This window comes from Silene latifolia, chromosome Y (genome assembly GCF_048544455.1).
Source record: "Silene latifolia isolate original U9 population chromosome Y, ASM4854445v1, whole genome shotgun sequence".
Taxonomy (NCBI): domain Eukaryota; kingdom Viridiplantae; phylum Streptophyta; class Magnoliopsida; order Caryophyllales; family Caryophyllaceae; genus Silene; species Silene latifolia.
Window position 1 is genome coordinate 217716277 of NC_133538.1, and position 13361 is coordinate 217729637.

The following is a 13361-nucleotide window of genomic DNA, read 5'->3' on the forward strand; positions in this document are numbered from 1 at the left end:
TTTACCTCTAATAATTTTTTGGGTTTAGATATTTTTTTATTATTTTAGATTTGGTATTTATTTTCTTCATATCTATTGCTGATTTTTTGTTAAATTTTAATGACATTTTTTTTGTTATATATATAATTTGTTGATTTAATTGGGCTATACGACTAAAGTTATACAATTTACAACTAAAGTTATACAATTTACTACTAAAGTTATACTATTTATGATTAAAGTTATACTATTTACGACTAAAGTTATACTATTTATAATTTTTTGTTATTTGTTTTTTTCTTAGATTTACGGTTTTTTTTGTTAGATTAACGAGTTTTTGTTATTATGGATTAAAGTTATTTTCGATTTTTTTGTTCTTGTTATTGTTGGTTTTTTTAGATTCTAATCTTAAAGTTCAAATAGTTTTTTTTTTTTTTTGCAATATTATTGTTGTTTGGGCATTATAGTTTCATGTCAGTAGTTTTGTTATTATGGATTAATGTAGTATTGTTTAGTTTGTTTCTTCTTCTCATTTGTTTTTATTTTTCAGATTTAAAATTTAAACTTATATGTGCAATGATGTGACCATAATTAGAGCATATTTAGTCCCCGAATTAGCCTTGTTCCCATGCTTTTTAGTGCATATTTGGGTCATTTATTGTCTTTAGTTCTTTGTTTTGCATATTCTTTGAGGTTTTGTGTCCTTGGTAGGAAAGGAGTGCAAACCTTGCATTTTCATGGCAAAACGAGACTAAATTGATTGAATTCAATGACCAAGCATCAAGGAGACACAAGATTAGAAGGCCTTTGTATATACTATAGTAGATGGGCAATGATGAGGAAAGATCGTTGCATCCCCGAGGAAATCCCCAAGGATTTTATGAAGAAAAGGGAAGAAAAGAAGAAGAAATGTGACTGTCCAGCAATCCGTGCGGATTGTCCTGAAGACGCCCGTCCTCCACCTCCACAATCCCAGCGTCTTCACCACAAGACGCCCGGGCAGCAACCCCAGAAGACGCCCGTCTTCTCCCCAAGACGCCCGGGCAGAGACCCTCGAATCCGGCCGTCCCGTGCTAAAGACGCACGGATTCCAAGGCAGCACAACTTCGTCTTCTTCAAGCTTCAAGAAAGATGCCCATCCTTCCAAAAATACCGGCGTTTCCTTAAGTAGGGACTTAATCGTCATTTAAGCCCTTAGTTAACCCTAATTCCTACACCTAATCCCCATTATAAATACCCCATTAGTCTATTTAGAAGAGGATGTTCTTCTTAGCAATCTCTAGGTTAGTTAATATCAATCAAATCTCTCTTTAATTTTGTAATCAACAATTAATCAAGTTTTAATACAAGTTTTATTTCCTTAATCTCGCTTTTGTTCATCCTTTATTTTGGGTAATTGAATCCTTGCATTTTTACCCATCACCTATCTTTTCAATGAGACTTGTAAGACATAAACCAACTCGAGTCTCATTAGACCATGCATGTTGTTGAGTAGGGAAGACTAAGTCGACTTGTAGGTGTTGTACAATCTAATCGATTCGGCTCTGGGACCCAAACTTTCCTAGGATTGTAAGATATAACCCAACTCAATCCATCACAACAATAATTGCTTGTTTATAATTTGAGAACATGTTTGTATGATCAATTCCCATGAATCCTCTATGATCCCATGATACCCTAGTGCTTTTTATCAATTGTTTACAACCTTTTTTTAATTCATCTTGCTTGTTTACTTTCATTGCTATTTAGTTTAGTGACCTTCTACATCAACCCAAATTGTGACACCCCTAAGACACCACTAGTTGCAATAGAAATCTCATCTCAATTACCGTCCCTTGGGATCCGACCTTTACTTGCCTCTTTACTAATTGTAGAGTTGTTTATGAAGCTATAAATTGTGTTTTGGTCTAGGTGCTCCTAACGACAAGTTACCGAAAAGATTTAGTCCGACCAAAAATGGCGCCGTTGTCGGGGACGGTGTTAACTTGATTTAGATTTTCTTATATTGTTATTAGTTGTGTCTTTCTTTGCTTTGGGGAAGTAAAACTCCTCAAGGTTTGTTCTAATTATTTTCGAGTTGTTTGATATTTTGCATGTCTAGAAGGTCACAAGCTGATTTGTTACCTTTTGATCGTGAAATTGAAAGAACTTTGACAACCAATAGAAGACTTGCTAGGAGAAATTTTAGAGGTATTGGTGAGGTTGTAGATATTCAACCAACTATTGAGTTCATCAACTCTTTTGCAAGAGAAGGTGAGGAGAACCCAACACAAAATACAACACAAAATCGACCAACAATGCCTAAGTTTTCATCACATTCCGTACCCACCGAGGAGAACCTACCCAATGGTACTCCCACACCACATCTAACCGGAAATTTTATTGCCAAATCCGCATTTATCCAATTAGTCGAAAGAAGCCAATTTGGGGGGATGCCTAGTGAAGACCCTCACTCTCATATGGAGTCCTTTTGTGACTATTGTGATGCGATTTCTCAAACCGGTGTAACTCAAGACCAAATTCGATGGGTCTTAATTCCTTTTTCTCTAATTGGCACCGCGAAACAATGGTTGAAAGGCCTTGATAAGGCCACTCTCGGAATTGATTCTTGGAAAAAGTTGGCTCTAGCTTTCTACAAAAAGTTCTATCCACCGGAAAAGACTAACATACTAAGAGCTCAAATTACGGGTTTTAAGCAAAGGGATGAAGAATCTTTGTATGAAGCTTGGGAGTAGTTCAAAAGAATTTGTCGCTCATGTCCTCACATGGACTTAGCGAGTGGTTCTTGGTACAACAATTTTGGAACGGCCTATATGAAGATTCAAGGAACATTCTCAACATGGGATCAAATGGAATGTTCACCGAAGTTGATGACAATCAAACTTGGAACAAAATTGAGGAAATGGCGGTCCATAACTCATAATATAGTAGACCTCGCAAGGCTACTAGAGGAGGAAAGCATGAAGTGGACTCCGTTACTCAATTGGGTGCTCAACTTAGTGCTCACATTGATACCATCAATTTAAAGTTTGAAAAGGCTATGGCTAGACTTGAAGAAGCCTCAAAATCACCAAAACATCATGTTAATTCCATGACGGCATCTTCATCAATCCAAAGTGGGATATGTGAGAATTGTGGAACTTTGGGACATGACCAAAGTGAATGTAGGGGAACAAATGAACAAGTGAATGCTTTCCAAGCATACAAGAGTGGTACCCCTTATTCCAACTATTACAATGAAAACACCAAATTCCATCCAAATCTCTCATACAAAAGCCAAAATGTTCAAAACCCTCAAACAACATACACCCCACCTCCCTTGAGAAACCAAAATCAAAGACCCTTTTAGAACCAAAACCAAGGTTATAAAAATCAATCTCCATACAATCAACAAAATGACCAAGGTTTTGATGTTCAAAAAGCGGTCCTTCAAATGCAAAAGAATCAACAAGAATTTTTCACTCAAATGCAAAAGGATAGTCAAGCAAAGGAAACCAACATCAACAACATCCTAGCTCACACCAAAATATTGGAAACCCAATTGACTCAACTAGCATCTTCAAGCTCACAAAGACAAAAGGGGCAATTACCACCTCAAAGTAATCCCCCAAGACATGAAACGGTTAGTGCCATTCACTTGAGAAGTGGTACAAGGTATGAAGCACCGAAGAAGCAAGTTGAGGATGAAGTTTTGGAAGCTAGTGATAAGGAAGAAATTGTGCAAAACTCCAGGGATGGAGAACCATCAATAGAAGAAATCTCAAAGAAAAATGAAGACAAGGTCAAGGAGAAGGAGCCCATTGTGATTAGACTTCCTTTTCCAAGTCGTCAGGCCAAGCCCAAATTTGATGACCAACTTGGAAAATTTATGGAAATTGTGAAGAATTTGGAAGTCTCAATTCCTTTCACGGAATTAATCAATCACGTGTCGGCCTATGCGAAATACATGAAAGACATCCTCACAAAGAAGAAGTCGATCCGGAAGCTTGAGACTATCGCCTTCACTAAGGTGAGTAGTGCAATACTTCAAGGGAGTTCACCTCCAAAACTCAAGGATCCGGGAAGCTTCTCAATACCGTGTACCATTGGCGACACCACGATCAACAAAGCCTTATGTGATCTAGGGGCTAGTGTGAGTGTTATGCCGTACTCGGTGAGTAAAAGGTTGGGGATGGGATGTTGGAATATGTGTCCTCCGACAATAATGCGATCACGAATATTGATCATGATGATCACATGTTTAAATCTCATTATAAAGAATACAATTGGGAAGTAATATTTTTACTGTCAACTGATCAACATATATCGGTAATGATTGGCTGACTAGAGTTTGACATTACTGTCGTGTGACGGTGGTGATCAGTTGATCCCCTAGGTCATACCTAAAGGATAACACTCTTAATTGATCATTTAATTAATCGTATAATGTTACGAGTCAATTAAATTCCTTGAAAATTGACGGACGATTTTGGAAGTAAAATTTACGTATCACATTGAAATTGATTAAAATGAGATACGGTCTGAGTAATCGAATTGTATCATTACTCAGATGAAATTATTGTTTAAGGAAACAATTAAATTTGAATGAATTATTATAAATACAAATTGTTGTGATTTATAATTGGTAAAATATTTTGGCACAAGTAATTATGAATTACTAAGTCGATTTTTGTATGTGACGTATTTTTAATAATAATACGTTGATTTTTAATATGTTAAAAATGCACAACAAATTTATGCAACATATGACATGTGACATATTGACAATTGACAAAGATAAAATGGAATCCATTTTATCTCCATTTGGCCGAAATAGTGGGAGGATTTAACATATATTTTATGTTGATTAAAGTTAATGGAAAACATGATTATGTAAACCTATTGCTAGCCATGAACACCTACATATTCTTGTGAAGGTAACCATGAGCATGCATTAGCTCTATTTTTCCTCCACTCCCACCGGTTTTGGGAAGAGAAATCCATGAGATTTTTCTTCTTATTTTTGCCTAATATTCACTTAAAAATAACTAGTGATATTATTCATTCATATCATCTAAAAACAAGAGTTTTAGAAAGAGAAAAATTTCCTCTATCATTCCTCTCTCAACCGGTTTTGGGTGAGATAACCAAATATTTTTTGGGTCAATTTTTCTTTACAAAATTAATATAATCTAGTATACATTATATTAATTTTATTAAGAGTGTGTCTTGGGTATAAATCCTTGGGAGAGATCCTACACTTGGGTCTTTGTTCATCCAAAAGGAAAGCTCAAGAACAAAAGAGAAGGAGATCTCTTTTGTGCCCACATGTACCGAAATTCCAATGTAAGGATTAATTCTTCTTTACTTTGTTAAATAGTTTGCATGCATAAGATCACTTGTTAATTTTATGACAAATTAAAATGGAACATATATGAATATGTTAGTATATAGATCTACTTTTCCTTCAATTGGTATCAGAGCCATGGTTGTTTGCATGCAAATCGGTTAAAAGTTTTTCCGAGTTATAAAGATTTAACATATAAAACTTGTAAAATTTGTGTTATTATGATATATCATGAAATTAATTCATGCATGTTAACATTTCTGGTCCTAAAATTTTTTAGGATATTTTGGTTAATTTACGGATTTTTATTGTTCATATTATACAATAAAGGCATTTAAATATGATTTTATGAGTAAAAATGTCATTTTCGGTCTAAAATTAGCTATACTTCGAATTTTCTAGTGATTTTTGGATATGTTGTCACATATATTATTTTGAGATAACCTGTAAATTTTCATAATTTTTGGACATGTTATGCTCGAAAAATGGATTTTTCATTACTAAATTCGGATTTAGGTGAAAAATAGGTTAATATGAGATAAATTTCGAATCTGGTCATAGAAATTTAGTATGTTGTCACATGCAATTTTACAAGATGTGTGTAAAATAATGGGCTATAGTGAAGTCTTTTTGCATGATTTATGGATTTTTGAAGAAAAATGGCATGAATAGTGACTTAATTAATGAAAAAATTAATAAAACATACTCTATGACTAAAGAAAAACATAATATGTTGCATTTTATTATCTTTTTCAGATCTAAAATTGAAAAGTTAATGTATATAATTTTTCACATGTTTTTATGATTATTTTGGTTAAAACCGATAAACCGCAACATTGTTTTTCCGGATAAATTTTGAAATTTTTAACCTAAGTTTTTTGAACATTATGAGTGTCATGGTATTTTTCCAGAATGTTCATGAGTTTAAATTTCAAATTTTGAATTTATTTGAAATTTTTGTGATTTATTTGAAGTTTATAGCTTATTTTTATAATTTTAAGTCCATTAATGAACAATTTTTATAAATATGAGTTAATTATGGTCAAATTATTAGTGAAGACTAAATTTTGAGTCCTAAGAGGTTAGGGTAATTTACTTATGCATAAATATGAATTTATGTAATTTTTGTGATTATAAAATGTTGAAATCACGCAAATCCGTAAAAACCGAGTAATATACGATATTGGCTAATTAAAGACGATTTAGCATTAAAATTCGGCATGTTCATACATATTATAATGCTGCATTTTCTTTATGATTGTCATAATTTAATTTATGTAATTTTTGAATTATGTAATTTTACTTAGTATGGCCTTAGTTTTTAATTGGTATTTCCCGAAATGTATGGGAATATCGATTCGGTTGTAATTTTTATTGTGATCTCGTATCACCGTCTTGTAATTTAATAAATTTATTTTATTTTATCTTAGTTACAAATGTATAATAGGAAATTATGTAATTTGCTATGTAATTTAATTTATCTCGGAGTTCCTAAAGACGGATTTCTTCAAGATGGCGATACATAAAGACGGTGTTACCTCAAGATGCATGCCACAACCGAAGTTCAAGGGACCAATGGAGTTGGTGAAGGAAATGTAGATTCATATACATACTAACATACTCATATATGTCTAAAATAATTTGTCATAAAATTAAAACGGATTTTATGCATGCAAACAATAATAAAATAGAGGAGAAATCATGTCCTTACAATGATGATTTCGGTTATATTGGGCACAAGAGAGATCACCTTTCTCTCTTGTTCTTGAGCTTTTCCTTATGGATGAACAAGATCTAAGTATAAGATCTCTCCCTAAGCTTTATATCCAAGGCTTTCTCTTAATTTAATTAATATTACAAGAACTAGTATAATATTAATTAGGTAGAAAATTGAACCAAAATATTTATAGAACACTTATATATTTCGGTATATAGGAGGGAGAATTAGAGAGCTTTTTATCTCTCTAAAATACTAATTTTTGGATGAGCAAGTGAATGAATGAAGATACAAAACATTTTGTATATTATTAGGTAAAAATATGAGAAAACCATCATAGGTTTTGTCTTCCCCAAAACCGTGTAAGAGGAGGCTTTTAGAGAGCCAATGCATGGAAAAATTGTTCTTCACAATGAACAATAGGCTTGCATGGCTAGTGACTAGTGTAATCATCATGCCTTCCACTAATTACAATCAACATATAATTAGCTCATAAACCCTCTAATTTTCGGCCCACTTGGTAATATGAATTCCATATTATTTTTGTCAATTGTCAATATGTCACATGTCATATGTGACATAAATTTTGTTATGTATTTTTAACATATTAAAAATCAACATATTAATAAAAATACGTCACATACAAAAATCGACTTAGTAATTTCATAATTACTTGTGCCAAAATATTTTTACCATTTATAAATCACAACAGATTGTATTTATAACAATTCATTCAAATTTAATTGTTACATTAAACAATTTATTTCATCCGAGTAATTATACAATTTAATTACTCAGACCGTATCTCATTTAATCACATTTCAATTTGATACGTAAATTTTACTTCCAAAATCGTCCGTCAATTTTCAAATAATTTAATTAACTCGTAACGTTATACGATTAATTAAATAATCAATTAAGAGTATTGCCCTTTAGGTATGACCTAGGGGGTCAACTGATCACCACCGTCACACGACAGTAATGTCAAACTCTAGTCAGCCAATCATTACCGATATATGTTGACGAGTTAGTTTGAGAACAATATTACTTCCCAATTGTATTCTTTAAAATGAGATTTAATAATGATATTTAAATCATGTAATCGCACTATTGTTGAGGACACATTTCCCAACAATCTCCCACTTGTCCTCGACAAGTGTGCGTTACCAATTCTCTTGTCCTATTACTATCTCCCACTCAATGCAAGGTGTCTTTCAGGTCGTACTTGCAAGTGATCATATCGAGAGTGGTTTCCTCGATCCGGAGAATAAGCGATTGACCGGATTTATCCACTCGGATACCTTCCGAGCGTGGCCACGCATTTCCGATTCATTACTCCTCGAGTGGCCCCGAGATATTGTTTTAACCCTGACAAGGGGATGGACAATTCCTATCGCACTCATTCCCTTCGACTAGCCACAGCCATCATAACCCAAAATATGCCCATTTGACCCCATTTACGAAGGTCGTAGTAACACAAATCAAAGTTAATCTGAAACTGTGCCATCTTAGGTGAATAGTCTTTAGTCAAAAGAATCGACTCATTTGAATACTATAGCAGCTCTCGCCACGACCAGGCTATATAAATTGCGTAACTCTATAAGCGGTCATAAGGCCCGACAAAATGTTCCTAACAATCTGCCTATGTGATCGACTAGTCATCTCACATGACTGTATGGCACTTGAACTTGCCATCAATCGCATCACACTCTAGTCACTTCGAGACGTCACCTCATACAAGTGACTATGGGCGAATACAATGCTAATCCGCGTTCACTTTAACGGGGTTCAATTGTCTTTACAACCCGTTTGGATGTAACAAAGTATAATATAAGAGTTTTAAAGTAAAACTCGAACGACAAATGCGATTATCACATATGAATAGTCAATGCCTAATTACTATTTCATATTCTATAATCTAATTTGATCTTGTACGTAGTTTGTTCATTTCAACTCAATTGAAATGACATGACTCATCATGTTTAGCCTTTGAGAAGGCTTTGGTTAGTAGGTTTTATCAACTTCTTGTACCTTACTCAACCTTACTACATACTCGTTTTCCTTTGTAATGTATACATTTGCATTACAAAAACTTTCTGAGTACGTGTCGAGATCTAATCAAGACATAGGCCCTCTAGCCTTAGAATAGCTCCCACTGTTTTCACGGTGTAAGCAAAGGGACTCATCATTCTTGCACATCTCATGATTGCAAGTGTACTCAATTTCCGTTATAAATATCTCTCATTGTTCTTTATTGCCTAGAACGATTCTAGAAAATCTACTTCTTAATTATCATAGCCACAATGGTATCTTAACCATCCTAATGTGTTTTGATTATGGTTTTGTCGGAAACCATGCGCAATCTCAATTGTCAATTGTCACTTGTGTAACACCCTTTACACAAAATTGCATCATAAACACTTTGCTTTACTTCCTTAATGCTTCTGCAAGCACTTAAGGGTAGTCTTTATAGCTTACTTGGTAAAGATTACTTAAATTCGATTTTTGAAAACAACTCATCATGCTCAAAGCATATGAAGTGTTATACATTATTTCCTTTTAATTGATTCGGCAGCGGAAGTAAATGGAACCAATCAAATATGTTCAATTTAATTGAACTGGTCATGAATCTTATCAACATAAGACTTCTTATTGACGCTAATATCACGTGGATTTATCTTCATAAATCCGTATATTAAAGATGTATTATAATACTCCAAAAGTCTTAAATCATTCGCAATGATCAATATGTCATCCACATATAAGACTAATTAAAACTTCCGTAACTCCCACTAAACTCCATGTGTAAACACAACTTCTCGACTTATCGAGAAATGTTTTACCACATGATCAAAATGTTGATTCTAACTCATTGATGTCCTCTTTAAGACTCTCTCTTAAGTTTCACACTATCTTAGGATTGCAAGAATCTACAAAACTCATGACATGTATTGAATACATTCCTTCTTTTGAAGAAGTGGGTTTTAGATTCACTTGCTATGTATTTCATAATGAAACACAATCACTAAGAAGATCCAAGTAGACTTAAGTATTTCAATTAGTGCAAAACCCTTTGCAACCAATCTTGCTTTGAAATTTGTCTTTATTAGTGCAAAACCCTTTGTCACTAATCAAGCCTTTTATTCGGATTCTCATGGCTCTAAGCCTTGTTATTGAGTTGTGACTTAAACACTCTTATGTAAGTCACTTGTTTATTACTTTCTAGAAGTAATCAACTTGAATCAAACAATTTCTTTTGTAAGTTATAAGCTCTTTACTTTCTTAAAAGTAGCATGAATTCATCATCTTTAACAAGTGACAAATTTAACCTCCTAGGTTTTAAAGAAACAACGTTTTACACAAAACGTTTTAAAGAAACAACATCTTACACAAAACGTCTCATGTAGCCAAGAAAGACCAGTTTCTTGCGACATAACATTCTTTGTGGCTCTTGTATAATTTTCTCCCACTCTGTCTTCTAGAAATAAACTTGTATTTCAGAAAGACAGCTTCACGAGCCACAAACCCGGTGTACTCGTGATTATGGAAAAGGAAAAAATGAGCATTTGTTTCTTGTGAAAACTTACAAACATGGTACTTTTACCATTTCATATCTCATATGATTCGATTTAGTGGAAAAATAATTTAGACAAAAATGACAAAATCCCCAAAAGGATCAAGTAACTCAAAGTAACTTGATTGAAATCCAAACCATATCGAATAGCGTTTGATTTCTTATCTAATCACACATTATTCCATAATGCATGCTAAGAGAGATTAACTTGTGATACTATATCACATTTCCTTTGGCTTATATCAAAGTCTTCACTTTGATAATCCCATCACGACTTAAATCGTGATTCCTTGAACTCTTTGAAATTCTTCAAAGAGAAGTCGTGATTCCTTGAACTCTTTGAAATTCTTCAGAGATTTCTCTATTTACCTTATTAAGTGAACATATTAGCGTCAACTTAAATCGTTGGTAAAAGAAAATGATCAACCTATTTTGGATCGATGATTTACAACCTCGATCTCCTTTTTAACCAAAAGGCACAAGACATCTTGCTTTGAATACAAGATACGCATATACCATTAACAATCTAATGGTTTCAAGAGTCCTCGATAACTCTTTGCGTTCATCATTCCAAAATTTAAGGTTTAATCTTGGGTTACCAATTTGAGTCTTACATCATCTTCATGATATATCATTCTAGTTTGGTTTAGAATATAATCACTTTGATGATGGGCTAGCCATACATCAAATCATGGTGTAAAGGGTCACAAAGGTGAAAACCTCTTTTGTATCTTAACAAGTTTATATTTTTATTTAGAGTTTATGCACTTAATAGTCATAATTAAGTACAACTTTAAATCCAAAAACTAGATTGAGTACACAATTACTCTATCTCTCGATATTATTGTTGCTAGTCGTCATATTCTAATCATCCTATGTATCAAGTACAATGATGAAAACCTCCCTTGGTTTCTAATATTGACGAAGTAGTACTAGCAAAATTTTATGTTTAATCAAATAAACAATTTAAAGAAGAAGGTCCCATTAGATGTCCCACAACTAACTTGATAATTCTTCAAAAATTTGGGGTAGTTTCCATTCTCGTGTCCAACATTTAAGACAATGGAAACTTTATCGGTCGGGATTGATAGGTTTAGTATCGTCATTCCTCAATGACTTTACTTTTAACATTACCTTGTATCAATTCCATTTACTTCTTGAACCTCTTCCTCATCTTAACAGTTTAAGAGAACGCTCCCACTTAATTCAATGAGTCTTTGCTTTGAGAAGCAAAAATGAATTCACGAAGATCACTCTTCATTTGTTCGTTTTAGTCATAAAACTTTCATTGAGGTGGTTGCGTTATTTTGGTCAATTATGAATTCTTGACAAAACTAATTACCAAATCGCTTCAAGGTACTTAATTCAATTAAGTATATGAATAATAATCCATTGTAAGTAGATGTGTTAGTCAAGTATCAAAAACCTGTTTGATAATGAACAACTTTTAATCTATACTCTTTGCAAGAGATCCTTAACAATGGTTCATTTGAGGTTTTAGAAGAAAATTCAAATTTTGTCTTTAGTTACGATGTTTTAATGGAGATTTGTATCAAAATCGAAATGATATCGTATATGAATTGTGGTAAAGAAATAGAACAATATTATAACGGAATAGTGGAAAACTTAACATTCATCGTTTTATAAATACTTGTAAATAACAAGTATAGCATTTACATAGTGACCTCTACCCAATTATGATAAATGATTCCAAGACCCAAATTCATATTGACTTAGGCACGGTGGGGCCGATACATCCTTTATCAATATAACTCGGTGGATTAACATTTAATCGATTCTACTTTTAGAACTCTTGGTCGATAACATTACATTAACAATTATCTATAGCCCAAAACACATCGACAAGGGCACGGTGGGGCCGATACATCCCTTATCAAATACTTTTGTTGAGTTCAATCCAAATTTCGAATAAATGTGTCCATGATCCAAACCCACATTAACTTGGGCACGGTGGGGCCGATACATCCCTCATCAACATGAATTCGGTGGATTAACATTCATCACCCACTTCCCCTACGTAACAAGGTTTGTACCCCGGTGTGGCCGAGCGCACTCCCTCGCGAAATAGGTTTTCATGGTTTCTACTATTTGGTAAGGCTATGTCTCAATTGATAGTTTTAGCGAGAGGTCATGTCAATTTATTATCTATCACGTTTTAAGTGAACTAAAGCGGTGAACTACGATAATTTTAATTGACACGGTCGATAAACTCGATAAAATAAGGATGCATGTTTAGTTATGGCGATTTAGCGATGCATGTGACATAAAATAAAATGCAAGCATAAAAGATAAATAAATCCTAGTATGGTCTTTCCTAAAATAGAAAAACTATTAATCTATTACATATTCGGAAACCAACTCCATTGGTCCCTTGAACTTCGGTTGTGGCACGCATCTCGAGGTAACACCGTCTTTATGTATCGCCATTCTTGAAGAAATCCGTCTTTAGGAACTCCGGAATGAATAAAATTACATAATAAATTACATAATTTCCTATTATACATTTGTAACTAAAATAAAATAAATCTATTAAATTACAAAACGGTGATACGAGATCACAATAAAATTACAACCGAATCGATATTCCCATACATTTCGGGAAATACCAATTAAAAACTAAGGCCATACTAAGTAAAATTACATAATTCAAAATTACATAAATGAAAATTATGACAATCATAAAGAAAATGCAGCATTATAATATGTATGAACATGCTCAATTTTTATGCTAAATCGCCCTTAAA

At 33.4% G+C, this 13361-nt stretch overlaps 1 non-coding gene across 1 annotated transcript; it reads right to left on the reverse strand.

The window, feature by feature from the left end:
- Window positions 1-2645: 2645 nt before the first annotated feature.
- On the reverse strand, window positions 2646-2751 carry LOC141635465 (small nucleolar RNA R71). The gene has a single exon (XR_012540154.1). It is a non-coding gene; the product is annotated as a small nucleolar RNA R71 (small nucleolar RNA).
- Between the last annotated feature and the right edge of the window lie 10610 nt (window positions 2752-13361).